The sequence below is a fragment of the Eptatretus burgeri genome, chromosome 11, assembly GCF_056783735.1.
Source record: "Eptatretus burgeri isolate ZD-2024b chromosome 11, Ebu_testis_v1, whole genome shotgun sequence".
NCBI lineage: Eukaryota > Metazoa > Chordata > Myxini > Myxiniformes > Myxinidae > Eptatretus > Eptatretus burgeri.
In genome coordinates this window covers 17,706,613-17,719,699 of record NC_140971.1, presented here as the reverse complement: position 1 = coordinate 17,719,699, position 13,087 = coordinate 17,706,613, and the positions used below count along the sequence as shown (strand labels likewise).

The 13,087-nt window shown below is 44.0% G+C and overlaps 2 protein-coding genes across 2 annotated transcripts in view; one reads left to right on the top strand and one right to left on the bottom strand.

Moving 5' to 3' along the window:
* The window catches only part of CTSA (cathepsin A), a 144,193-nt gene that overhangs the window by 76,490 nt on the left and 54,616 nt on the right, over positions 1-13,087 (bottom strand). The gene's annotated exons all lie outside the window — the stretch shown is intronic.
* LOC147016586 (T-box transcription factor TBX20-like) overlaps positions 10,686-13,087 on the top strand; it is a 70,510-nt gene continuing 68,108 nt past the window's right edge. Inside the window, exon 1 of the mRNA XM_085845396.1 lies at positions 10,686-10,786. The gene's annotated coding sequence lies outside the window, so the exon portion shown is untranslated. The remainder of the gene's footprint in view (positions 10,787-13,087) is intronic.

Below are 13,087 nucleotides of genomic sequence, written 5' to 3'. Positions count from 1 at the left end.
ATGACTCCACCCCCTGCCGTGATGACTCCATCCTCTGCCGTGATGACTCCACCCCCTGCGGTGATGACTCCACCCCCTGCCGTGTTGACTCCACCCCCTGCCATGTTGACTCCACCCCCTGCCATGTTGACTCCACCCCCTGCCGTGATGACTCCACCCCGTGCCGTGATGACTCCACCCCGTGCCGTGATGACTCCACCCCGTGCCGTGATGACTCCACCCCCTGCCGTGATGACTCCACCCCCTGCCGTGATGACTCCACCCCCTGCCGTGTTGACTCCACCCCCTGCCTTGATGACTCCACCCCCTGCCGTGATGACTCCACCCCCTGCCGTGATGACTCCACCCCCTGCCGTGATGACTCCACCCCCTGCAGTTTTGAGTCCACCCTCTGCCGTGTTGACTCCACCCTGATGACTCCACCCTCTGCCGTGATGACTCCACCCCCTGCCGTGATGACTCCACCCCCTGCAGTTTTGACTCCACCCTGATGACTCCACCCTCTGCCGTGATGACTCCACCCTCTGCCTTGACGTCATCCTTCATCCTTCACACAGATGGGCTCCAGCCTCTTCCCTCGATTTTGATGTTGACAAGATCACAAGTTGGTCAAACACTTGGAATATGTATATTACATAGTAATATATATATATATATATATATATATATATATATATATATATATATATATATATATATATATATATATATATATATATATATATATATATATATATATATATATTTATATACATCTATATATTTTATACCGCACATTATTAATACTGAATTGGGGCATTCGCACATGTATTTGCCAACTTTAATCACTAATGATCGCTCTTCTTCTGAACAGATGGCTTTCACGATCATTGGAATTCCGTCTCTATGAATCTGAGTGTTTGGGCGTGTCATTTCGCCATCGCAGACTTCCTCCTCCTTTCTGGTTTTACACCCTCTACCCTTTCCGTGCTTTGTCACCCCCAGGTAACTGCAGTCTGCAGGGTGCACGTGGTCCACCAACAACCCCCTTCGAATGAAATTCTAACGAGTGACATCCTTCAATACAGCGCGTGTGGTGAATCAAATGAGTACACTAATGTTAAAATATGCAATTTATGCTTTTTTAGTTTAAAAACAACTAAAAAGCGTACTTAACATTTGAAATGTAAAAATCTTGTTATTATTGTGATAAGCACCTTTATATATATAACAGAAGGAATGAAATCGTTCGATACAGCGTGGCAGGAGGCCGCAAAAGAATGATTGTAAGTAAATTTCAACTACTAATGCATGACGAAACACTTGTTTTTGGCTAATATTAAAGAGAATGATGGCATAAGAAGAGCTTAGCTTTCTGCGTTCGGCGCGAAATGCCATGGTGGATGGAAATGACGTCTTTCGTTCGTTCGTTCGTACATGAGGGGAGCGTTTCTTCGTTTTTTTCCGTCAAGCAATAAATTAAATGGTTTTCACATATATAACACATTCGTTTCACAAATTTCCATTGAAATACTCGGGTGTTTCCGTCAATTGTCGCCATTTCCGTCGAGGTTACGCACTGCATCTACCGGACGGCCGTCATTGGCTGTCTTGAGGCACGTGGTGGGGGGGGGGGACGGAGGGACACCGGACCCACCGGAGACGTGGTAGACGATGCCGGGGACATTTCAAACTCAGTGCAATTGTATACAGCGCACGTGCTGTAAAAATCCATCATCGGTATCCACTCATTCGTTCCCATTCCCCCCCTACCTGTGGAACCAACTTCCACATCCTCTTGAATCTCATTATTCCCTCCAGGTCTTCAAGACAGCTGTTCACCACCATCTCAGATCGTCTTCCATCTAAAACCATATTTTCTACCCTCGTTACCTCCACCACCGAAGGTGAAGAAGGTTATGTTTTCAACCCTTTCTGTCTGTTCGTTTGTCTCTGTGCACGATATCTCAAAAAGTTGTGGACGGATCCGGAAGACATTTTGTGGACATGTTCGTTCTGTGACGAGGACGAATTGATTCGATTTTGGTGAAGATCTGAATCCGTATCTGGATATGACAATTATTTAATTTTTAAAGTGATTCTTCACCATGAGGCATTACATGGTGGAGGTATGCGCTCTACCGAGTGCCCTTCTAGTTTTTTTTCTTTTTTCATATACATAGTTGAGGCTCATGGAAGAGCTAATGCAGTGAAAGGATCAGGATATAAGACAAAAACTGGGTGCAAAACAAGCATACATGAGATGGACAATATGGACTCAGAGGATGCATGGGGTGGAGAATATGAACACAGAGGATGCATGGGGTGAACAAGATCGATAGAGAAGGAAACTTCAAGGAGGGAAAACTAGAAAATTGGAAGGAGTGGGGGTATGTGTGGGGTTAACGAGGGTATAAAAGATCATAGTTTTGGATTGGGGATAATCTGAGATGGTGGTGAACAGCTGTCTTGGAGACCTGGAGTGAATAATGAGATCAAAGAGAATGTGGAAGTTGATTCCAGAGATGGGGGGGGGAGGAACGAATGAGTGGAGGTGAGTGCCAAGAGAGCTCTGAGTGCCAGGAGAACTATTCAGCAGTGATTTGGTTCACTTTTTAGCAATCCTGCAGAGGCGCAATATATGTCTTGATGTACCTACAAAATAATAAATGAAATGAAATTAAAATCCCATACATTCAGCTTCATCATGGGAGATTTGAATACTATTAAAGGCCTTGGTTTCCACATTGTCAAGCTGAGCAAGATGTGAGACAGGGAAGCCAGCCCAGAGGGGAGAGCAGTACTCCATCAAGCTGCAGATGAAGGCCTTGTAGGTGGATAGGAGTTCAGGTGAGCCAAGGAAGGCCGATGTACGACGGAGGATGCCGAGTCGGCGGCTGGCTTTGGAGGACAACTTTGAAATGTGGTTTTCCCAAGAAAGAACATGGTTTATCGTGAGACCCAGGAGTTTGAATGACTGAACCTTCTCAAGATGATTGTTAAGAAAGTAGATAGGATGGTTTGTCAGATGGTCCTTTCGGAGAGAGATAGTGCGAGTGTGAGATTTGTCAGGATTGAATGACATGTTCCAACTGTTTTTATCAGCTTGTGATTTTTTTTCAGGGTCTGAGGAGAGGGAAGAGGCTGCAGCTTGCCTGTCTGAAGGATGAGAGATGTCAGGGAAGAGGCTGAAGTCATCAGCAAATAGATAAAGAGGATTTTCCAGAGCATCACGTCAGAGAGATCATTGATGAAGACTTCTCGAAGGAAGTGGGCCAAGAACACTTCCAAGAACACTACTCCAGCCTTGGCAGGGAGAGGAGCTGAAAGGATTCCAGGATTCCATTGAGAGCCACACATTGACTATGAGAGTATAAGTAGTCAGTAACCCATGTGTGGACTTCGTGTAGTAGATAGTAGAAAAATCGTGCAAATTATGATACAAGCATCAAATTTGGCATTTCTGTTCTGCAGGGCTTTCTCATCAAATCTGCCCGATTGGCCATTTGAAAATCCAAATTTTGAATAATTTGAAAAAAATAAAAAAACTTCAAAAAAATTTGAAGTCACAGCTGGCTGAAATTCTTGAAGCGCAAGTGAACATCCCAGTCAGAGAACCAAGGGGAGATGCAGTCATCATTGATGGCTCAGCACTTATCAATGCCCTACCTCCACTCACTTCAAAGATATTTGATGACTATGCTAAAGAAGACATCATCCCAAAGGTGGAATCCTATGGTGCCAGGTACGAGAGGGTGGACGTAGTGTTTGATGTGTACAAGAAGTCAAGTCTGAAGTCCGAGGCAAGGTCGAAAAGGGGGCAAGGAATCAGAAGAGTGACAGGAACCAATAAAACCCCAACTTACTGGAGAAGCTTTCTTAGAGATGACAGCAAAATGACTGAGCTGTTTCACTTCCTTGCGGAAAAGATGTGTGAAGCACAGACGACAAGCACAGTCATTGTCACAAAAGGAGAAGATGCCATCAGCAACACAAGGAAGTCACTGGATGCTGTGTCTCCATGTTGTCATGAAGAAGCTGATACTCGAATATTTGTACACGTCAGGGATGCAACGACGGATGGTATCAAGTCCATTATCATTAAGGCTAATGACACGGACGTACTAGTCATAGCAATATCTGTACTGCCATCCTTACAGGAACTAGGTCTTGAGAACATGTGGATTGCCTTTGGCCAAGGAGCCAAGGTGCGATGGATTCCAGTCCATGAGGTAGTTTCTGCAATAGGGCCTGAGAAAGCTCGAGTGATCTCATACTTCCATGCGTTCACTGGATGTGACGTCGTGTCTGCCTTCCGCGGTAAAGGGAAGAAAACTGCCTGGCAGACTTGGAACGTCTTTGATGATGTTTCTGAAACATTCACCAATCTCAGCCAGCATCCAACATTGATTTGTGATCTGGACTTTTTTGAAGTTTTTTTTTTTTCAAATTTTTCAAAATTTGGATTTTAAAATGGCCAATCAGGCAGATTTGATTCGAATCCCCAGGAGAACAAATGTGCCAAATTTGATGCGTGTATCATCATTTGCACGATTCCTCTCAAAAATTGCTGTTATCTGCCGCACTGGAGGGAGATTCCAGTGATGAGGGGAGAGCAGTACTTCATCAAGCTGTGGACGAAGACCTTGTGGGTGGATAGTAGTTCAGGTGTGCCAAGGAAGGGCTTTGCACGAGAGAGGATGCCCATTTGGTGAATGGCTTTGGAAGCCAAATTTGAAATGTAGTTTCACCAAGAAAAGTCATGGCTGAGAGTGAAATCCAAGAGTTTGAGTGACTAAACTTCTTCAAAAGTATTGTTAAGAAAGTAGATGGGGTGGGGGAGGTTGCCATAGCATCCTTTCGGAGAGAGATCGACAGAATATGAGATTTGTCAGGATTGAAAGACAGATTCCAAGTGTATGACCAGTTTGTGATTTTTTTTCAAGGACTGAAGAGAGGGAAAAGGCTGCTGTCTGTCTATCTGAAGGATGAGCAATGTCATGGCAGAGGGTGGAGTCATCAGTAAGGAGATAGAGGCATTTCCAGTGGTATATATATATATATATATATATATATATATATATATATATATATATATATATATATGTATGTATGTATATATATATATATATATATATATATATATATATATATATATGTAATTGGTAAGAAAATGTCTTTTTCCTCTCAGTTTCACATTGAACTTATTATAACGTTGAATACCCTGATAAAGGGGGTTTGTGCAGTTGCATTATTTATTCTCTTATGAACTAATTTTTAAACAATGATCAGCACTTTTTGGTTTAATTAAACAAGGGTGCCCACAACTCTTCGGAGGACACTAATTAAACGTGATCTCATACTCACGGCCATGCAATGGGGTCTTGACTTGTCCAAGATGTATGCTCAGCTTTGGTAGAATTCATTACATGGTCATTGGTCATGGAACGCCTGCTGTGCACCAGAAAAATCCATCCATCCATCCATTGGGACCATACTCTGTGCAGAGCGTTGGTGCTGCCTCAGCAGTCTCCTTGGCTATTGGGCACAATCCTGGACGGGTCACCACTCCGACACAGGATACCAGCAAGCTGGCACTCATTTTGCCGACCTTGGAAGGATGACAGGCAGTCAACCCCACCTGGTATTAATTCAACAGCCAAGGGGGATTTGAACTCAAGATCCTAGGATCTCAAGCCCACCACCCTAACCATTAAACGAACACCAGGCACCAGGAAAATATGGGAACAATTGTTATTTTTCAGGCTCATAAAGGAAGTCGTACAAAAATCAGATGGGGGACCAGGATATTACAAGCTTGACATCAGTATTTCAATATGAACTAGATGTCTGCGATCGTCAAGGGTAAGCCTCTCCTGGCTGGGGGAGGCTTATCCTTGGACCGCAATGCAATGATGGCCATAATTTTTTCAGACCATCATGTGACCTTGACCTTCAAAATTTTGGGATACAGTGTAATTTACGAAAATTGAAAATGAGTTTTACTGAAAAAAAGTTTCAATGTCCATAATTAGGTCATGACCTTAAAATTTATGTCAACCCCACACACAATTTATTCATATTATTGATGCAAAATTTAATTCCAAAAGTTCCAGCCGGCTCGGAGATACAACTCGGAAATTCGGAGTACAAGAGATACAATGGTCCATAAAACCTAAATGGTGTTTTAGTACTCCGAGGGGTCGAATAAACTCTGGGGTACCAATAAAAATTGGGGGCACTAATTGTGGAAACAAACACTACAACAGCTGTATAAATCCTTCCCCTATCCTTTCGGTGGAGACTTAATTATAAGGACATTTGTAAAATGAACAAACCAACATTATTGACGGGACTTGAGAACCTGTAATCACGGAATCGTGAGCTTGGTGCTCACATGGAAACATTAAACAGGTTAACTCATGGTATTTTTTGAAATGAAAACCCCAACAAATGTTACTTGTGCTTGTTACCTCCACTACCGAAGGTGGACAGAGGTTATATATTCACCCTGATCTATCTGTCTGTTTGTCTGTGAGCAAGATATCTCAAAAAGTTATGGATGGATTCTGACGAACCTTGGTGGACAGGTTGAGTGTGTGACAAGGACAAATTGATTAGATTTTGGTTCAGGTCCCGATTCAGATCCAGCCTGTCATTGGGATACAAAACATAAACTGTTCAATCTGGCAGAGGTATGTGCTCAACCGAGTGCCGTTCTACACTTGGGGTCATTTTGGATGTTTGGCATTGGCGTTGCCTGCAGTCTTTGACATCCTGACTCAGAGATGGAAAGGACATGTTTTTAAAGTGGAAAGTAAAGAAGAGTAGGACCCAGAACGACCTTGAGAGTCAACAACGAAGAGGACGAGCATCACACATAGATCAGATCAGTTACGGCGAGCAGATTATCCCACCTTGAATGGTGTTGTTGAGCCAGCTGGATTCTTACCGATAACTCAATAGTGGCATGACAGTTCCAGTGTAGGCTACCTTGATTGCCTTAAGATTATAATCAAAATCCTTGATTAAAATGTTTTCAATTACATGAAGAACAAGAAAAAGAGCAATCAGAGATTGCAGACCCTCACCATGACTTGTTTTTTGCAGTGTATTTTGTGTGGCATTTGTGTGCTGGTGTGTCACCTAATTAGTAAGACAGAACTAGAACTGCTACTTTATAACTGCTGGCAGTGATGACCGGGTACCAAGACGTCCTGCTTTGATGCAACCCCGCTTTGATCGGACACCTGACCCTGACCCAAGACGTTTATTATTATTCAATATAATTTAGAATGGGATTAAAATAAATTCAATTATAATCAAATGGAAGTCCAAATAGGTACGGTCCTGCATTGGAGTAATCAGAAGGAACCCGAACAAGTAAAAAGCAAAGATAAAGTCATCAGGAGGAACCTGGATAAGATTCACATTTCAGCTGCTACTCCTGTAACCTCAAGCCCATCCAGGCACAGCCAAGTGAGCCTTATAAAAAACAAAATTCTCAAAAAACAAACAAAAAAAACCAAACAAAATCAAAAAGAACCCAGATCAAAAAATCGAATTAATCTGGCTGCGAGAACATGTGTCCGATCAGGTTTAAATTTAAAACATATCTCCCCCATCATTACTAGATCATAATTATGACGTTTCACGTTCATTGATTAAGTGGTTCAAGAGAAAGAATTTTAAAAAGATTTTTGCTCAACCCAATATGGCTGCCAGACTATGTGACATCAATTATTCGTGAATACCCTGGTATTCCCAAGGCTTGGGGAACATTTGTGTGAAGTTTCCCCTCGATCTGTCCAGCCGTTCTGGAGAAGATTTTTTTATAGGTTTTAGGGTAAATCCAAAATGGCTGCCAAACCATGTGACCAATGATGTCATATGTGTGAACATTCTGTTCCTCATAGATAGGCGGTCATATGTGTAAAGTTTCACCTTGATCTGTTCAGCCACTTCAGAGAAGAAGATTTTTGAAGGTTTAAAAAAAACAAAAAAAAACAACGGGGCTACCGAATCACGTGACTGATGACGTCATAAAAAATTCTGTAGACCATTTTATCCCTAGATGACCCTCAAAAATTTTCATACTCATCAGATGTGGCGTTCTACATATGCGATTATGATGTCAAAACGAAGGCACCCACGACATCATAAAAATAATCACACTTATTCCCCTTGAGGAGTACTTGCTGTGTGCTAAGTTTCAGTTTTTTCCTTGGTGTGGTTTCAAAGATACACAGGTCCAAAGTGTCTCCGTTTTTCTAACATGGCTGCCACAGCACGTGACCTATTACGTCATAATTATCAATAAAACATTCCACATGAGTAGTCACTCCTTTGGTGAAAATTTAGTCTCAATCCGACAAGCAGTTCTGGAGAAAAACACTAAAGTTCTGTGCGGACGAACAGAAAGACAGACAGACGAACAATCAAACAAACAAACAGATCCAAATGCAATGCCCTCCTTCAGAGAGAGAGAGAGAGAGAGAGAGAGAGAGAGAGAGAGAGAGAGAGAGAGAGAGAGAGAGAGAGAGAGAGAGAGAGAGAGAGAGAGAGAGTAATTATTGAAATCTCCCACAATGAAGCTGAGTCCATGGGCTAATCATTTTCTTATTGCAGACAGAAGACGGGTTGGTAGTTTCTCTGTCGTCCACTGACTCGTTTTCGCTCTTGCACCTTCATGTGCTCTGCTGCCCCTCCCCCCACCCGCGTTTCCTGCAGGGCGATTGCGGTCTGCTCGTAATCCCCTTCCGGTGAAACTCCCAAAATCCAGACACTGCTCACCTCGGTTCATTTGTTCCTCTTTTCTCCACAGGTGGAACCATCTTCCTCACTCTCTTCAATCATTCTTCCTTCCAGGGCTTCAAGATAGCTGTTCACCACCATCTCAGGTCATCCCCCATTTACAACCATGATCTTTGCTACCCTAATTAATACCCCTCCCTCCACCCCCCTCCTCCCCAAACCTACCTCTTTCCGGATTTCCAATTTTTCCTTCCACTTCTGTGATTGAGAGTTTGTGGCTGTATCCATCTTGCGGCTTCACCTCCTGTGTCATCGCCTTGATCCTCATTCTTCCCCACATCCCTTCTCTCTCCAAGTCTACCTCTATTTTGTACTTCAATAATGCCTCCCCCCTCACCCCTCCTCCTATTCTTTTCATTCTGTTATGTCCCGGTCCATTCTGTGTTGTAGCCCCCTCCCCTCCACACTGCAAACAATAAATAAAACCTCCCCATAGCTTCACCAATAAGCCACAACTGGAACCAAATTGTGGTGGAGGTGCTCAGTCTCTGAAAACACATTATGATTCCTCATGAATTGGATCTTCATCAACTCCTTCCGTGACATGATGCTAAGAAACTTAAGGATGCCACAACTCCCTGATTACTTATACCATGTATCATGATAGTCACAGTCCTGCCAGTTCGATTCAAGCGTTATGTCGTCGTCACTGTAATTAAGGGTTTGCTCATTATTTTGGTCAGATAGCTTTCATATAGGTCGCTCTGACCTGACCTCACGACATTGTGAACAGGAGACGTTAAAACAATGTTTTCTTGGAAAACGTCAGATGTGCTTCTGTTGAGTCCAACAAGCATGAGCATTCTCCATCGGCAGCAAACGCTCTCGCAGTCATCACCCTCCCAGGATGATGTCACCCTTCAAGCCACCCATTCACTATACGTAGTGCTCGGTCCCCTTCCTATGTTCCATTCCATCCTGTCCACATTCAACCCTCTACCCTCCCTCTTCCAACCGTTTGGGTGGGTAATGCGATTGGGAAACAGCAGTTGGAGACAAGAGGCGTCGAGCAGAGATCCTTGCCATTTCATTAGACGCGCCTTGATTCGATAGAAGACCAGGCTCGCAGCATTCATCCGCGCCCGCAGAATCGAGTTAGGGTCAACCGAGCTGAAAGCCGTGAGATCTAATTTGCTAATGTGCATGCACGCTCGCTCTGACCCTCGCTGGATTTCATAAGGAATTGAAGTCTACAAGCGAGAACGCCATCCCCCTCCATTCATCCTCGTCTCGCTCTTTCCCGCGCTTCCTCCTGCCTGAGTCTTCGTCGTTAGCCGAGAAAGGAAAAGGAGGCGGGGCCATTAGAGAGTGCAGCCACATGACTGATAAGAGAGTCAGTGGGGGTTAAAAGAAAAACAAAAAAAACCAGACTCGTTACCCCATTTCCAAAGGTGTACTGACGCAATTGTTTTGTCATCAATTTGATGCTTTTGGTGTCAGTGAATGGATAGTATTTAAAATCGGTCAGGAACCTCAGCCTGCGAAGACTTGAGAGGGATGTTTTGGAACCGACAGTTGTTATTCGTGAACCTTGACTCGTTAACCGACAAAGTTCAACGTACGGATAGACTGTGATAGATTTTATCGATAAACCTGTTGATAAATGGAGCTCAATCATGTAATTATAGACATTTTCAGTGCGTAACATGATGACGATTCATTGGTATTGGGAGGGAGGATGAGAGATTGGCAAGGTTCTCGTGATCCGAAGGAGACTCATCTCTCTCGAGTGGTAAAAATAAACAAAAGTGACGTTCTGCCCACCAGCGAACCACCCAAGTGGCTGCTGTGCTCCAGCCGGATTTATGGCGAGACGCGGGCGATAGCGGTCTTTCCAGGTTGCTTTGGGCTTCGTGGGACCCAAGCATGGAGTGGGAGGGGTGGGGCGGGAGTGTCAGGGTACTCAAGTGCGTAATCAGAGCCAGAAGCGCTCGGCGCCGGATCGCTCCCCTTTTGTGCTAAGCAGACGTGGTCGCGTCATTAGACCGAGCAGGTAAGACATAATACATGGCCCGCGGACACGAGCATGAGTTGCCTGGGGAGCCGGAATGATGGCTCATCACTCTTCTCCTGCAGGTGGTGCTGTTTCTGGTTATTCTTGTTGGTGGTGGTGGTGTTTGTTGTTGGTCTTCTTTCGAAACAAGCAAGATCTGTACAGTAACCTGCCCACTTTTGAAGCTATTGAAATTATTTTTATCATTATGCTTTGCACCTTTTTCAGCTTTTATGCTGAAACATATGAATGGGTCACAAGTGACTTGGGAGCAATGCACAGCATTTGATGGAAATGAAGGGTTAAAAGTAAACAACCTTGAATTTGCAAAAACTAAGCATTCACAGAAGCTAAGCCACCAAGTACTATTCATGTCACATTCCAAAGCCACCAAGCAGAGTCCATTCAGTACCATTCCAAAACCACCGAGCAGAGTCCATTCATTACCATTCCAAAGCCACCAAGCAGAGTCCATTCAGTACCATTCCAAAACCACCGAGCAGAGTCCATTCAGTACCATTCCAAAGCCACCGAGCAGAGTCCATTCAGTACCATTCCAAAGCCACCGAGCAGAGTCCATTCAGTACCATTCCAAAGCCACCGAGCAGAGTCCATTCATTACCATTCCAAAGCCACCGAGCAGAGTCCATTCAGTACCATTCCAAAACCACCGAGCAGAGTCCATTCAGTACCATTCCAAAGCCACCGAGCAGAGTCCATTCAGTACCATTCCAAAGCCACCGAGCAGAGTCCATTCAGTACCATTCCAAAACCACCGAGCAGAGTCCATTCAGTACCATTCCAAAGCCACCGAGCAGAGTCCATTCAGTACCATTCCAAAGCCACCGAGCAGAGTCCATTCATTACCATTCCAAAGCCACCGAGCAGAGTCCATTCAGTACCATTCCAAAACCACCGAGCAGAGTCCATTCAGTACCATTCCAAAGCCACCGAGCAGAGTCCATTCAGTACCATTCCAAAGCCACCGAGCAGAGTCCATTCAGTACCATTCCAAAACCACCGAGCAGAGTCCATTCAGTACCATTCCAAAGCCACCGAGCAGAGTCCATTCAGTACCATTCCAAAGCCACCGAGCAGAGTCCATTCAGTACCATTCCAAAACCACCGAGCAGAGTCCATTCAGTACCATTCCAAAGCCACCAAGCAGAATCCATTCAGTGCCATTCCAAAGCCACCAAGCAGAATCCATTCAGTACCATTCCAAAGCCACCGAGCAGAGTCCATTCAGTACCATTCCAAAGCCACCGAGCAGAGTCCATTCAGTACCATTCCAAAGCCACGAACAGAGTCCCTCGAGTCCAGTAACATTCCAACTGTACAACAATACGAGTCACACTGGCACAGCTTCACTTTTATAATTTGCTGAAGCACCTTGTCAGGGAAGATGGGATGGGGAGAGGTATGTCCCCCATTACGACAAGAGTCATGGAAATTCAACAAGTAACCTTGGAGCTCTCTCCAAACTACCCCCTTCCCCCAACTTCTGGGTGACTCACCGAAGGTACAAGTTTCAAACTCCCAATAAAAGACACATTAATAAACTAAGCTTCGATTGAAAGAAACGAAATTATTTAAGATAAAATGATACAAAGTAGAATGAAATCTCCAAGCAACAAACATGTGCAAGCAAGCAAGACTGATCACCTTAAAGGTGACTGTGACCTCGTGATCTGTACCGACATGAAGTGAAATGAAGATGGAAATCAAGAAAAAAAAACGAGAATCTCGCAAATATAAATTCACACAAAGGTAAAAAGACACAGTCACAGGCACATACAGGAAAAAATGTGATGTTATTGTCAAGTCTTGGGCTGACAGGTTGGCCAAGAGGTACGCACACTTGCTTCTAAGCTGCCGAGTCGGGAATCGAATCCCAACCCAGCTATAAACTGTCATTCTGGTGATTCATCAATGTGTGTGCCATCCATTTGATGTACGTCAAACGGGAGTGCCGTCTGCCGGCATTAGTTGGTGAATGTTAAAGAATTCTGGTGTCTTCCTTGAAGAGTAGGCGAGCTATCACCGGCATTATGGCAAAATTCCAAATTCCTGCAATAACCACTGCTGGGAAGGCAATGGCAACCCAACCAGAATAACCCTTGCTCAGGAGAGGGGGAGGAAGGAAAAAAAAAATAATAATAAAAAAAAAATAAAAAAATAAAAAAATAAAAAATTAAAAATTAAAAAAAAGAGAGAGAGAGAGAGAGAGAGAGAGAGAGAGAGAGAGAGAGAGAGAGAGAGAGAGAGAGTGAGAGAGAGAGAGAGAGAGAGAGAGAGAGA